This window comes from Hemitrygon akajei, unplaced genomic scaffold (assembly GCF_048418815.1).
Source record: "Hemitrygon akajei unplaced genomic scaffold, sHemAka1.3 Scf000047, whole genome shotgun sequence".
NCBI lineage: Eukaryota > Metazoa > Chordata > Chondrichthyes > Myliobatiformes > Dasyatidae > Hemitrygon > Hemitrygon akajei.
In genome coordinates, this window is record NW_027331933.1 from 1458218 (window position 1) to 1475293 (window position 17076).

The following is a 17076-nucleotide window of genomic DNA, read 5'->3' on the forward strand; positions in this document are numbered from 1 at the left end:
GAGCCTTTGGCCATAAAACTCTGTGAAGCTAAAAATACTCATGGTATTTCTATGAATTGAACCATACATAAGATTTCTCTTTACACAGATGATCTTTTGGTTTTTATTTCGAGCCCTGTGGAATCAATTCCTAAACTTTGGAAACACCGAAAGATTTTGGTAAATTTTCAGGATATAAACTTAACTTCAATAAAAGGGAATTGTTTCCATTAAATGCCCCTGTGTTTATATATAATGATATTCCATTTAGAATTGTTCATTCTTTTAAATATTTAGGTGTTATAATTACAAATAATATAAAGATCTTTATAAAGCTAATGTAGTTCCTTTAATGGACTCCATGAATCAGCTATTTTCTGGATGTAATCCACTTACTCTTTCTTTAATAGGTCGTAACCATGCCGTGAAAATGATTTTTTTACCTAGATTTTTATATATTTTTCAAAATATTCCTATCTTTTTAAATAAAATGAATTTGATCAAACTTACTCACTTATTTTGTCCTTTATTTGGAACAATAAAGGACCAAGAGTTAATAAGTATCATTTTAAAAAATCTTAAAACAGATGGTGGACTTGCACTTCCTAATTTAAGACTGTATTATTGGGCTGTTAATAGTCGACAATTATGTTTTTGGCTATATTGGCTTGATAAGAGCCCAAAACCAGGTTGGATTGATTTGGAATTGTAAGCTGTCAAACAATTTCATTTAACCTCATTATTAGGAGCTCCATTACCTTTACAGCTCTCTAAATTTCCAAATTTAAATCTCTACCCTGTTATTAAACAGTCCTTATGGATTTTGTTTCAGTTTTGCAATTTTTAAAATTTTAAACAACTTAAATTGTCTGGTTCTTTATATTGATTTTTTTTATTTAAACCTTCAATAACTGATCCTATTTTTCTCCTGTGGAGAAATAAGGGGATCTGTTCTTTTGCAGATTTATTTTGTGATGGCCGATTGATGACTTTTGAAGAGTTAATTAACAAATATCCTCTCTCTCATACACACTTCCTGCAATATTTTCAGGTTAGACATTTTTTACAACAATACTTATCTAAGTTTCTATATATGGAAGAATCTGATTTGTTGGATACAATTTTGAATTTGAATCCCATAGTAAGAGGTTCCATTGGTAGAATTTATAATTTATGTTTACTATAAAAAGATATCCTCTCACTAAAGATTAAACAAGATTGTGAGAGAGAACTTAATATGACCTTTGTTAATGAAGATTGCTTGTGAGTTCTGAAAATAGCAAATTCTTCTTCGATATGTGCCAATCACAGTTTAATTCAATTTAAAATTGTTCACCGTTATTATTTAACCAAGGTGAGATATCCAAAATATTTCCTAACATAGACAATTACTGTGATAGGTGTAAAACTAAAATAGCCACTTTGTCACATATATTCTGGTCATGTTCTTCATTAAAATCTTTTTGGAAATCTTTGTTTTCTACAATTTCTAAAGCTCTGAAAATTAATTTACAACCTAATACATTGACTGCTCTAATTGGAATATTTCCACATCATATTCAGGGTATTGCATCTTCACATCAACATGTAATTGCATTTGTTACATTGTTGGCAAGAAGGGCTATTTTATTAAAGTGGAAAGATACCTCTGTCCCTACATTAATTCAATGGTTTTCTCAAGTAATGTTATATCTCGGTTTGAAAAAAAAAATGGAAGTAGAAATTGTGATCCTTGATTCGATTTTAAGAGAAGATGGAGCTGTTTTGCCAAATTATTTAATTTGAATTATTTTATATGGTTTCCTTCCAATTTCATTTTATATAAGGATGAATTGGCAGTTAATGATTCATTTTCTTTATATATATATATATAAAAAGATATCTCTCTCTCTCAGAAAAAGAATCATTAACTGCCAATTCATATGATGGTAAGATGTATTGCCTTGGGAGTTGATTCCTAATGTTTTTTTTTTCTGTTTTTCCTTTTTTTGTAGTTAGTAGGGTTTCTTTTTTTTTTAGTTAGTTGGGGTTCTCCTTTTTTCCTTATTTTCCTTATATTAAAGTATATATATATATATATATATATATATATATATTCATTTTCATTTATTTTGATAAACTTTTTTTCTTCAGCTTTATTAATTGTATATATCAACTTGTTGAAGTTTTGTATCATTTTATAGCTGTAGAAGATTATGCATCAATAAAAAGATTCTGAAAATGAAAATGAAGATTCATTATTTTTGTTAAAGGATTTATGATTTAATCATGATGGCATGAAGTCGATCTGGTATTGAATTGAGAAGCGGCAAGACCTTTCCTGAAATGGAACAAACAGAACCAATAAAGAAATCGGAGAAATCTGTTGCTTTCGCAAAAATACATGATATGAAACTTGAATTTGGTTCGCTCACGGATGACGGATGCTAACGGAAAGATTGACAAATCTATCTCTGCTGTTCAAGAATCTCTGAAGAATTTGGACTTTCAATTTCAGATGTTCAAACAGACTATGCATCGAATTGAGATGGAACAGTAACTATTCAGGCAAACAATTATCGAATAAGAATTGAAGATGTCAACTATGGAAAAGGAAGTTAATGAAGTCACATTGGACTTATCAAGAACAAAGAGAAAAAAAAATGATTGATTTAGACAGCAGAGCGCGCCGGAGGAAGTTTTGGGTTTGCCTGAAAATACTGAAACTGGTGACCTGTTAAATTTCTTCTGAGATATGCTGCATTCACTTTTTAGTGAGATCCTTGAAGTGAACCCTTTACTCAACAGAGCACATAGAATTCCGAGATTTCGGCATTTATCTGAATTACGTCCACGACCACTCAAACTTTTCTTGCATTGTTATACAAGCAAAAAAGCTATACTCCGAGAGGCTAGAAAAAGAGGACAACTAATCTACAATTCAACTGAAATTGGTATAGTGGAAGATTTTGCTCCTGAGATTTTTGCCGAAAGAAGGAAATACCGGGAAGTGATGTTTTTTCTTTCTCAATAATAGAAATTTTGAGACTTTTTTAAAAATATGAATTGTTACGAAGAGTTGTGGTTCCTTTTTTATGTTAGCTCAATATTATACTATACATGATTTTGACAGTGCATATTCCTTTGTACTTTTATTGAAATATATATTTGATATAACTTCTCTGACTTGTATCTATCCTTATATTTTGTTTAAATCAGTAAAAAAAGATTGAAAATGTACAAGAAATTGGTGAGGCCTAATTTGGAGTATTGTGTGCAGTTTTGGTCACCAACCTGCAGGAAAGATAGAACATAGAATAGTACAGCACATTACAGGCCCTTCGGCCCACAATGTTGTGCCGACCCTCAAACCCTGCCTCCCATATAACCCTCCACCTTAAATTCCTCCATATACCTGACTAGTAGTCTCTTAAACTTCACTAGTGTATCTGCCTCCACCACTGACTCAGACAGTGCATTCCACGCACCAACGATTCTCTGAGTGAAAAACCTTCCTCTATTATCCCCCTTGAACTTCCCTCCCTTTACCTTAAAGCCATGTCCTCTTGTACTGAGCAGTGGTGCCCTGGGGAAGAGGCGCTGGCTGTCCACTCTGTCTATTCCTCTTAGTATCTTGTACACCTCTATCATGTCTCCTCTCATCCTCCTTCTCTCCAAAGAGTAAAGCCCTAGCTCCCTTAATCTCTGATCATAATCCATACTCTTTAAACCAGGCAGCATCCTGGTAAATCTCCTCTGTACACTTTGCAATGCTTCCACATCCTCCCTATAGTGAGGCGACCAGAACTGGGCACCGTACTCCAAGTGTGGCCTAACTAGAGTTTTATAGAGCTGCATCGTTATATCGCGTCTCTTAAACTCGATCCCTCGAGTTATGAAGAGTTTCAAAAGATATAAAGACTTTGAAAGAGTTCAGAGAAAATTCGCAAGGATGTTGCCAGGTCTGGAAGACTTGGGTTATAAGGAGAGATTGAACAGGTCAGGACTTTATTCCTTGGAATGTTAGAGATTGAGGTAGATTTCATTGTGATAGAGGGGCATGGACAGTGTAAATGCAAGCTGGCTTTTTCCACTGAGTTTGGGTGGGACTGCAACCAGTTGCCAGGGGTTAATGGTGAAAGGTGAAATGTTAAGGGGAACATGAGGAGAAACTTCTTCACCCAGACGGTCATCCGGGTGTGGAATGAGCAGCCAGCACAAGTGGTGCATGCAAGCTCGATTTCAACATTTAAGAGGTTTGTATAGATATCTGGATGGTAGGGATATGGGAACAGAAAGTTTAAATAGCTTGGCACCATCTAGATGGGCCAAAGGGCCTGTTTCTGTGTTGAATTTTTCTACACAGAACCTTAAATAATACTAATATTCACTCTAATTCATTTTAGCAGCTGTGCAGACCAACCATACATCTGAGTTGGAGATATCTGCATGGCGTTAAAGTTGTGATACTTTAAGTTAACAGTACATAACAGAAAATCCCATCTGCACGTTAACAAAGGCTATTTGCGTCAGAGTGTTCAGTTACTGTGGGGACAGGCACCCATGCAACTCAGTGGGAACAGGGAATAATACCAATGGAGAGAGTCAAACTGAGCCAGGTCACAGACTGGAGATGGCACAAATGCCCCATTTTTATGGAGACAGGAAGAGCATCAGACAGTTTGATGGTCATTCCAGATACCAGCACTCTGCCCAGTCAGGAGATGATTTCTCTGTCCAACTTGGCTTCAACCTCATTGTAACAGTGTGATGTCAGATCACACATTGGCAACTCAAGTGATCTCATCTGATCAGTCCTTCACCCACTGATGGATTTTTTATATATTTTTACAGGTTAAATCTGACAATGAATTTGTCTATGGGAATTCAAACGCAACACACCAGTTTTGTTGTCTCTGTCTGGATATTTAAGAAGTGGAGCAAGGGATCCAGACTTTGGGGAGGGATTTACTCGGTCATCTGACTGACTGGCACGCACGTCATTTTACATAGAGGAGAGACCATTAACCTGCTCAGACAATGGGAATGAATTCACTTGGTCATCTCATCTGAAGGTACATCAGCGAGTTCACACTGGGGAGCGGCCATTCACCTGCTCGGACTGTGAGAAGAGATTCACTCACTCTTCCACCCTATGGAAATATCAGCGAGTTCACACTGGGGAGAGGCCGTTTAAATGCTCAGACTGTGGGAAGGGATTCACTCTGTGATCCTCCCTATTAGCGCACCAGTCAGTTCACACTGGGGACAGGTCGTTCACCTGCTCAGACTATGGGAAGGAATTCACTCAATCATCCAATCTACAGAGTCATCAGCGAGGTCACACTGGGGAGAAGCCGTTCATTTGATGTGAATGTGGGAAGGCATTCACAAGGTCATCTCATCTACTGAAACACCAGCGAGTTCACACTGGTTAGAGGCCGATCACCTGCTCAGACTTCGGGAAGAGATTCTCTCAGTCATCTCCACCAAATGAGCATCACTGAGTTCACACTGGGAAGTGACTGTTCACCTGCTGTGAGTGTGGAAGGGATTCTCTCAGTAATTAACCTTGTGGCACAATTAACCTTGTGGTTCACAATAGGAAGAAAGTTTCAATGAGCTGCATGCTGGATATTTGTCCATCACCGTTGCTAAATGCAATTTCGAGAGTGACTGTCGGTTGAACTCTGCAACTATTGCTGCTGCTCACCAAACCCAGTTATGCACCCTGGTCACTGGGCATGGGAGGAGTTTCTTCTGCTGCATATTCACCTTTAATGAGACTGGAGTTTAATATTCTGGATCTGAGACAAATAAATCAGTTCCATTCTAAACTCTGTCTCCGGTACTAAGTGAATTTATAACACACCTAGTGTACAGTAGAGGGTCAACTCAGTTCAGCTGAACCCTGCCAGTGATTCTGTTCCATGACAGTCCTTTAAATCCTCCCCTGTTGTTCCCCTTTCGCTCTCTCTGTGGTGATGGGTTCCAAACAGTCACCACTCTGTGGGTGAAGAGGTTTCCCTTGAATTTCCTGCAGACTGAAGAAGTTGAGCTGACTGTAGTTCTGTCTGAGATGTTCTTCGCCCCTCTCATCTCTGGGTTGAGGAAGAATGACTTTGGGAGTTTACCTCCTTAATCACGGCTCATTTCCAGATTATGGGTCACTTTCCCTGCTTCTGAAGGGTTGTTAGAAAACACCACTGTCCTCTAATGACTGAAAGCAGAATGGGAAACCATTAGCTGGATGTCCAACGGAGCAGGGTTAGAAACCAGAGGCAGGTCCGCACAGAGCAGAGTTTGGGGCTCTGGATAATGGTCGGGTGATGAGGAGAAGGGAATCAGCAGTGGGGCGTGGCAACAAATGACAGAGTGGCAACATTTGGAAGATGATTGACGGAGAAAATAATTTCGTTGTCTGACTCATGACACAATACCTGTGAAGAGGTGCTCCACTGGTCGAGGAACGTGTGTGTGTGTGTTGGGAATAGTTTTATCTATTGAGGGAGTTGTTCCTGCTTGTTTATCCGGTAATGTTGTATCTGGGTGGTTATTATGGGTTGTCCTATCAGAAATAATGTATTATCATGTAATTTGTAAGATTTTGACTCTAAAACTGGATCAGGCTTGAATTTATGGTGGCTTTTTGAAGTGATGGAGGTCATTCATGAGTTTGTATTTTAAAGATTTTGGTGAATGATATTTGCCATTTGATTGTACTTTTGTAAGTAATTGGACTGAGTTAAACTGCTGCAGGATCCTGGATTGTGTTGGATTGTGTCTGGTTTCTCTTGGCATTTTGTGCACTTACTGCCTTGTTTGTTTGTATTTCATGTATTTTTGATTTTTTTAACATTTTGTTAACCATCTTGTCCTGTATTTCTGTAAGGAATGTCTCTCTTTCTGGGAACAGGTTTCCAACTCTCAGTCAGGTGCTCGATGCTTCCTTGTCACCATCTAGTCTGCTTCACATCGTTGGGATGTCTCCCATGGAGGGTCATACTCATTCCACTGGTTAATGTTTTCTTCCATAGTGATGACTCATTTTTCTGAGTTGGCCTCTCATTTACGTGTTCTGGACTGTATTTCTTATCACGATTGCATATCCACACATGGAGTGCGGAATCCTATTCATGTTTGTTGAAAATATATACTTAGAAGTTTCATCTGACTGTTGTGTGATTTTTTTTTCATGTGTTGTTATGTTCCCCAGTAACCGGGTGACTTACCAGCAAAGATAGAGAAGTATCTTTGATTTATGATTTATGATTTATCTTCCTCCTTCTGTCCAAAGTCTAAGTGGGTTTGAGTGTAAGTAGTCTTTTCTAAAGTTGCTATTTATCTTTGTAAATTTGCTGATTGAAATGGGACCAAGATATTTTTATTAAAGAAAAATCAATGTCGGTATTGATGAAGGTGTTTATTGCATTTGTTGTATTTGTTAACTATTGTGCTCTGTTTGACAGGGTTTTTTTAAGCCTTGAACTAAATTTTGTCAAAGGTTTTCCCAGATACGTGGGAATCAAGAGTCCCGGTGAAGGGTCTTGGCCTGAAATGTTGATTCCCATCCATAGATGCTGCCTGACATGCTGAGCTCCTCCAGCACTTTGTGTGTAGTTCTCTAGATTTCTAGCATCTTCAGGTCCTCTTGTTTCCCAGATACTTATGTTTCTTGAAAGAACAAGCGAAGATCAAGCTGCTATTGGGGTTGCGTGGCTCTGTTGGTAAAATATTAAATACAATCATTGGAAAGAGGTGGCATGGGGTTGGAAGGTGTAGAAACTCCTTGGGTAGAATTAACGAGCAGCAAATGTAAATAAAATCCCTGATGGGAATTGTATAGAGACCTCCAAACAATAGTAAGAATGAGGTCCACAAATTACATTGGGAAATAGAAAATGCGTGCCAAAAGGGCAATGTTACAATGGTCATGGAGGATTGTCATGCAGGTGATTAGGAAAATTAGGATGGTGTTGGTCTCAAGAGGAGGAATTCCTAGAATGCCTACAAGATGCTTTTTTTTTGGAGCAGCTCGTGGTTGAGCCCACTTGGGGATCAGCTATTCAGGATTGTGTGTTGTAATGAACCTGAATTAATTCGGTCACTTAAGTTCAAGGAACCCTTAGAGACGTTATCTTAATATGATCAAATTCACCCTAACATTAGAGAAGGAGAAACTAAAGTCAGATGTGGAATAAAGAGAATTAGAGATGCACGAGAGAAAAATTGGTCAAAATTGATTTGAAAAGAACACTTGCAGGGTAAAAACAGAACAGCAACGGCTGGAATTTCTGGAAGAAATTCGGAAGGCACAGGATATATACATCAGAAGGAGGAAGAGGAATTCTAAAGGTAAGGTGACAAAACCGTGGCTGATAAGAGAAATAAAGACAACATGAAAACCAAAGAGAGGGCTTAGAGCAAAAATTACTCGGAAGCTAGATGATTGGGAAGCTTTTAAAAACCAACAGAATGCAACTAAAATAATTAAGAAGGAAAAGATGGAATACGTAGGTGAGCTAGCCAGTAATATTCAAGAGGATGCCATATTTTTCTTCAGGTACATATAGTGTTAAAGAGAGGCGGAAGTGGATACCAGACCACTGTAAAATGATGCTGGAGAGGTAGTAATGTGGTGGGGGTGCATGGGAATGGCAGATGAACTGAATAAGTATTGTACATCACTCTTATCACTCTGCCAGGAATACGGAAGTCCCAGATGTCAGTGGTCAGAATGTGTAAAGTAACGTTACTCAGGGGAAGGTTTTTGGGAAACACAAAGGTCTGAAGTTAAATAGTTCACCAGGACCGGATGGTGTACACTCCAGAGATCTGAAAGAGGTGGCTGAGGAGATGTGGAGGTATTAGCAATGAACTTTTGAGAATCGTTAAGGAAATTATATCCTGAGAAGATTCTTCCTTCATTACTCCCATTCTCCCAGTTTCACCTGTCATCTACCACTTCTTCCATCCCTCTCACCCCCACACTTCTTCCTCTGACGTCTCATCTTTTTTTCCCTGTCCTGATGAAGGGTCTCGGCCCGAAACGTCGACTGTTTACTATTTCCCATATACGCTGCCTGGCCTCTTAGGTTCCTCCAGCATTTTGTGTTTGTGTTGCTTGGATTTCCAGCATCCACAGATTTTCTCCTGTTTTTGATAAAACAAAAGCAGAATCACGTAATATTGCAAGAAAAAAGTGGGAAGTTAGAGGATTGGAAATTACATAACCAACAGGAGACAACGGAAAAAAGACACACAGGAGAGACAAGATGAAAAATTAAAGTAAGTGAGCCAATAATATCAGTTATCAAGAGCTGTTCATACATACAAATAGTAAAAGAGGGCGAGTTGATATTGTACCGCTGGAAGATGATGCTGCCGATCGAGCAAAGAAATAGCGGCCGAACGTAGCAAGTATTTTGTGTCATTCTTCACTGTATAAGACCATACGACATAGGAGCAGAAATTAGGCCATTCAGCCCGTCAAGCCTGCTCTGCCATTCTATCATGGCTGATCTCGGTTCTCACTCAACCCCATGCACCTACCTCCTCGGCATATCCTGTAATGCCCTGACTGATCAGCAAGTTTCTGGATTCTGCCTTAAATGTACCCACAGATGTGGCCCTCACCGCCGTCTGTGTCAGAGAATTCCACAGATTCACTGCTCTCTGACTGAATAAGATTCTTTATAACTAATCTGAAAGGTCGCTCCTCAGTTTTGAGGCTGTGTCCTCTGTTATGGCTATCCCCAACATACGAAAAGACCAGTCCTCATCCACCCTTTCTAGACTTTTCCCACATTCGGTGGGTTTCAGTGAGATTTGCCACCCCACCACCCGCATTCATTAAACTTGTCAGTGCAGGAGTACAGGGCCAAGGCTGGCAAACGCTCCTCATAACTTAACCCCTTCATTCCCGGAATCATCATCCTGAACATCCTCTGGACTCTCTGCAACGACAGCACACGTTTTCCGAGATATGGGTCCCAAATGATTTAAGTGTGGCCTAATAAGGTCTTATAAACTCCCGGCATTATCTCCTTGCTTATATCTTCCACTTCACTCTAAATAAATGCCAGTATTGCATTTGCCTTCTTTACATAGGCTCATCCTGTAAATTAACCTTCTGGGAGTCTTGCCCGAGGACTCATATTTTCTTCTGTACTTCTGTTGCTTGAACCTTCTTCCCAATCTGATAATTGTTCACTATTGTTCATTTTGCCAGAAAGCACCATCGTACATTTCCCAATATTGTATTCCATCTGCCACATTTTTGCCCATTCTTCACATTTGCCCGTGTCCTGCCGCAATCACATTGCTTCCTCAGCCCTATCAACGCCTCCACCTATCTTTCACAAATTTGTCCCATAGCCCGAACACCTATCCACGTCCGGATTACTCGGTTGTGTCAATCATAATTTTTCAACAGTGCTAACCAGGATCTAATTCTAACTTCGCTTATGTTTTTGTTTCTCTGATTGGTCCAACCACAAAAGTTACCGGTAAAAGGAATCACCTATCTAGTATATCCACTTTCCAACCAGACCTGATCATCCGGGGAGACTGAGGGCACCAGCGGATCTCCCAAGAATTTCTTCACTTATTCAATCTTCTGGTTTTTAATGTGGAATCCTGCCGGACAGATCTTCTGAAAATTGTTAAAGAAGTTACACGCAGGTTAGATTCAGGAGAATCGTTGGATTTGTGTACTTGGATTTTCAGAAGGCCTTTGAGATGGTTCCGCTCATGAGGCTGTTTAACCAGTTAATATTCAATGACATAAGACCATAATTGTAGGAGTGGAATTAAACCATTTGTTACACCGAGTGTGCTTCGCCATTCCATCATGGCTGATCCAATTTTCCTTTCAGCTCCAGTCTTCTGTCTTCCACCCACATCCACTCATGTCCTGAACAATCAGGAATCTGTCACACTGTGCATTAAATATACAGAAACACATTTGTCTGCACTGATGACAGTGGTAAAGAATTCCACTGATTCACCACTCTCTGGCTGAAGGAATTCTTCCTCATTATTTTAAAAGGATTGCCTTCCATAACATCCTCTCCACACCCACTCTATCAAGGCCTTTCACTATTCCATAGTTTTCAATGAGGCTACTCCTAATTTTTCTGAATTCCAGTGAATACAGACCCAAAGCCATCAAACATTTTTCAGACGGCACGCCATCCAATCTTGCAATCACTTTCGTGAAACTGATCTGAGCCATCTCCAGTCAAACAAGGGGCCGGAAACAGCTCATTACACTCCAGGTGAGACCCCACCAGTTCTTTATAAAGTGTCCGCATTATCTTCTTGCTTTTATATTCTGGTTCTCTGGAAATCCACGCTGACATTGCACGCCTTCTTCACCGCAGACTCAACCTGCAAATTCCCCTTTATGGACTGCTACACAGGACCTCCCGTGTCCCTTTCCCCCTGAGTTTCTGTTTGTATTTTCCCTCCGTTTAGAAAAGAATCAATGCTTTCATTTCCCCTACCAATGTGCATGACCAGAGACGGTACTAACTTCCATCTGCCATTTCTTTACCCATTCTCTTAATTTATGTCGGTGCTTCTGTAGCCTCTCTACTTACACAAAGCTCCCTGCCCATCCACCTCTCTTCATATCGCCTGCAAACATTGCAAATAAAAGCGATAAATTCCATCATTGAAATCATTGGCATAAAACGTAAGAAGAATCGGTCTCAACATGGAGCCCTGTGGAACCCCACTCTTCACCAGCAACCATCTTTTCGATTATTTGACACTTGTCCCAGGTTTATGGAAACTTAGTCGGCTGTGTACGTTCACGTGCTGATTTAGCTCAGACAATAAAGGCACTTATCAATAAATACAAACTCCTTCTGTACCTAACTGATCATTATTGCTGATGGGTAATCCTTGTAACACATTCTTTCAATTGTGACAGCTACATCTGACATCATCCGAAAGTCAGCACATAGCAGCATTAAACAATGAGGCCGACACAGCAATACTGATGTCAGTCTCCATAACGCCATGATAGTTCACACGAATAGAGTGGCTGGAAAGTTCACACGAATTGAGAAGTAGGTGTGTGAGGTTTGCTCGGGCCTCAGGGTTTAGCAGCCGGAGCTGAGAGCAAAAGGAAAAAAAATACCATTGATAATAATTTACCTGTTTAAAAGCAGGATATATAATTGTAGCATCATGCATCCCACAGCTATTCGACACTCACTTAGATAATCACAATATAATTACAGAAGAGCAGAAAGTATGCCGTGAGGGTGTGAAAATATGTACAGATAACTGATGATAGATTCTGTAATTCTAAATCAAGCCCGAATGAATATGTGAAAGCTTTCATGTTGTTATGTTGACTACCAAAAATCATTCAATTCTGTCCCACACTAGAGAAACATGTCATTTGGACTGGACAACCACAGAACATTATACATAATGAAAGGTGCAATAGAGCGAGTAGAGCAGCAAGGTCCAATACTCCCGATGGATGGAAATGAAACAGATAAACACCTGGGATATCAAAATGCAAACGAATTGGATCATAGTGTGATAAATGGAAATAAATCACTTCAGGGCTTAAGAAAATGCGCCAGAAAGAGCTCAATAGTGAAAATATTACAAAGGCAACACATAGGTTTGCTGCAAATACATTATATTTGTTTGTCAAAACCTATCTGGAAAACTGATAAAGAAAAATTACAACTGAAATGAAAATTTTAGAAAACACTACATGCACTTGAGAGCAGGTACCTCGGACAGAGGCGGAAGAGAATTAACACACGTAATAAGTTTATACACCACCCAGATGAAACTCAGAAAGGTAACTTTTCATCAAGGAAGACAAGCTTTAGTAATCAACGCGAACATGTGGAATTCTGATATGGAGACCACACCATTAAACTTAAATGAAAGTACAATATGATAGATAGATAGATAGATAGATAGATAGATAGATAGATAGATAGATAGATAGATAGATAGATAGATAGATAGATAGATAGATAGATAGATAGATAGATAGATAGATAGATACTTTATTCATCCCCATGTGGAAATTCAACCTTTTTTTCCAATGTCCCATACACTTGTTGTAGCAAAATCTAATTACATACAATACTTAACTCAGTAAGAATATGATATGCATCTAAATCACTGACTCAAAAAGCATTAGTAATAGCTTAAAAAAATTCTTAAGTCCTGGCAGTTGAATTGTAAAGCCTTATGGCATTGGGGAGTATTGACGTCTTCATCCTGTCTGAGGAGCATTGCATCGATAGTAACCTGTCGCTGAAACTGCTTCTCTGTCTCTGGATGGTGCTATGTAGAGGATGTTCAGGGTTATCCATAATTGACCGTAGCCTACTCAGCGCCCTTAGCTCAGCCACCGATGTTAAACTCTCCAGTACTTTGCCCACGACAGAGCTCGCCTTCCTTACCAGCTTATTAAGACGTGAGGCGTCCCTCTTCTTAATGCTTCCTCCCCAACACGCCACTACAAAGAAGAGGGCGCTCTCCACAACTGACCTATAGAACATCTTCAGCATCTCACTGCAGAGATTGAATGACGCCAACCTTCTAAGGAAGTACAGTCGACTCTGTGCCTTCCTGCACAAGGCATCTGTGTTGGCAGTCCAGTCTAGCTTCTCGTCTAACTGTACTCCCAGATACTTGTATCTGGGAATATAGGGAAAATAATAAAATTGTCACTTCAGAACTGAAAGTTATCCGATGGAAGAACATGACCTTCCACGGAGGACATCCCCAAGATCTGAACAGAGTCGATGTCGACAAGGAAACGTCGAAGGTTTGGCTCAGAGTTGGAGTCCTTTTCCCAGGAACGGGGCAACACAAGGTGGTGAACTCTGAACCAATATAAAATACAGAAGAACAACAAGTTCAAGACGACAATGTCACGAGAAAGCTGAAACAATCGATCGCAGCACAGGATCCTGCAAGAGATTAAATCAGTTTGATTACTGATACAGGTGAAATCAGGTGGCAAGCGTCATTCACCAAATTCTTGCTTTAAAATGCTAACTCATAAAAGGCAGCGTACGTTACTACAGAGAGATCCTGATCCAGTTTGAGAGTCGAAGTCCTACAATTACATTAAGGCTTGTCCATTATTACAAATAGGGCCAATACATGACGCCCGTCCGTCAATCACCCCTCGTACCTCATCCTCAGCACGAACACTCCGGTTCCCACCCCCGCCAAATTAGTTTAAACCCTCCCGAACAGCTCTAGCATACATTGTCTAGTATACATTGTCCCAATAGTAATATTCACAACTGGTCTCATCCCAAACACACTATACAGTATTTTTAAACAGTTCGGCCTTCACAGCAATATTTATGTAAGTCTCGAGAAAGCCACAATAATAAACAACTCTAGAATGCTCCTAAAACTCCCCGCAATTAAGAAAATAAGTGCCCTCGGCTGTGGACATGCCGCACGTTTGACCAGCTTGAGCTGAGAAAAAAAAAACTTAAATAGTAATCAGAATGAAAAGCTTCATTATGCGTGTGATAGACGGGGTTGGTAATGTTGATTAACTCCCACTACACAAAACATCTCTCAATGGCGTGTTTCTCACACAACCTCTGAGTTGTCTAGCGCGTCTGAACAAGCCCAACTCCTGACCTTCACATGAGGTTTAACTACTAAGCCCGGCGGAGCAATTTCTATGGACAGGATGAGGAGCAAAGGCGGCTCACCATGGCTTCGGACGGATGGGGCTTGTCAGCCGGGGTTGGCACTCATCATGTGATGGAAAATTCTGTACTCAAACCTACGACAAAACCCAGTCCTGGGGAAAGCTTCGGTAGCAAACTACGGGGAAATGTTGGGAACAAACAACTACGTGGCAACAACGTGCTCTGCGTGTCCTGTTGCAATGGCTTTGCATATTGGCTTGTGTATCAGGGAGACAACTCGGTCGCATCAGCCATGGTCAACACTGGCCAACGGAGTGAATCATGAACAATGAAAATCAGTAAATAATTAAATAAATAAATAAATAAATAAATAAATAAATAAATAAATAAATAAATGGGAAGATAAATAAATAAATAAATAAATAGATAGATAGATAGATAGATAGATAGATAGATAGATAGATAGATAGATAGATGGATAAATAAATAAATAAATATAAGTAGATAGGGAGTCAGATATACAGGGAAATAGATAACTTGATAGATGAATACATCACATCAATATTACGAGAACATGACTTTCAGAGCCATTGAAAGTGTGTCCGTGGTTGTGGAATCTGTTCAGTTTTGCGGTGAGTGAAGTAATCCGCGTTGTTTCAGGTGCCTGATGGTCGGAGTGAAGAATTGTTCCAAAACTTGGTCTTGTGTCTCTTTCCGATGGCAGCCGGGATAAAAGAGAATCACCTGGAAGGTGGGCGCTCCTGATTACGCCATCTGCTTCCTTGTGACGTCACACGTTGTAGATGTGTCGCTAGTTTCCTGTGTTTTCACCTGTCGGGTGTGTGGAGCTTTTCCTGTGATGGGATGGGATGCATCCACTACCTTGTGCAGGTGTTTCCGTTCTGCAGCATTGGTGTTCCCATACCGGGCCGCCATGCAACCGGATCAATACTGCACTCAGTGCGGAGATTTACAGTGCAGTCCAAGCCCAGATTAGCAAACCAATGGCAAACGGCTCCTTATTCTATAACTCAAAATCAAATTTCAACATGCTTTCATTTTCACAATCTTCCGGCGTGTTGGTTCCACCGCATTTGGGTCTGTCGCGGTCTGTCACGGGTCGGGTGCCTGAGAACTGGATGGTTGCTAATGAATTCTGTTACCTGAGAAAGATTCTGGGACTAAGTCCTTGAACATGACGTCAGAAGTGGGAACATTATTAGCAGATTAGCTAAGGGATCGAATATGTAAATATTTGGTTACATCGGGTCTGATTAGGTCTGTGCGTGTTACGTAGTGCCTCACCAATCCTACAAAGTTTTTCGGGGAGGTGACCAGGAAAGCTGATGAAGGAATTTCAGTGGCTCATGTCCGTCTAGACTTTAGAAAAAGCCTTTGTCAATGTCGGGCCTGAGAAGTCGGTCCGGAATGTTCCGTCTTTTGGCACTGTGAATGTGGTAGTAAATTGGATGCAACATTGGCTTACTGCAGGGGTTCCCTTCCTCGTATCCACGGACCCCTCGGTTAATCGTAGGGCTCCATGTAATAAAAATATTGGAAACCCTGTCCTAGAGGCAGAATCCAGAGGGTGGTAGTAGGTAGTGGCCTCTCTAACTGTAGTTTCTGGTGTACCGCAGGGATTGCACTGGGTCCATTGTTGTTTGTTAAAGATATCAACGATCTGACTGACAATCTGATAAATTCACTCTGCAGATTTGCGAATGATACGGATATTGGATGAGTGGTAGACAGCGAGAGTGGCTGATGGTCTTGAATACAGGTAAGTGTGTGGTGAATAATTTTGGGAGGACAAACCGTAGTAGGACTTACACTGTAAAAGGTGGAGGTGTGGGGCCTTGAGTACTGCGGTATAACGGGGGACCTGGGAAGACTGACCCATAATCCCTTGAAGGTGGCGTCGCAGGCAGATAGGGTTGTAAAGAGAACTATAGGCACATCAGCCTTCAGACATCGAAGCAACCAGTACAGGGGCTGTGATGCTATGCTGAAGCTGTATAAGACGTTGGTAATGCCTAATATCGAGTATTGTATGTGTTCTGGTCACAAACTTGCATGAACGACATCAATAATCTTGAAGGAGTACATAGAAAAATTAGAAGGATGATGCCGACACATGAGGAGGGGAGTTGGAGGGAAGGATTGAGTAAGTTAGGAATAGTTTCGCATTCCTCCAAGCGTTGGAGGAAGAGGGAAGGTTTATACGAGATGTTCCAATTTATGAAGGGTATAGATAGCGTAAATACAAGCAGGTATTTTCCACTGAGGTTTGACTGAAGTAGTGAGTTACGGGTGAAAGGTGAAATATATCCGGGCAATATGCGGCGGGACATCATCTTGATGCAGCGAATGTGTGGAATGGGCTTCCAACGGAAATGGCGGATGCAGGACCGATTTCAACATTGAAGAGGAAATTGGATCCGACATGAAT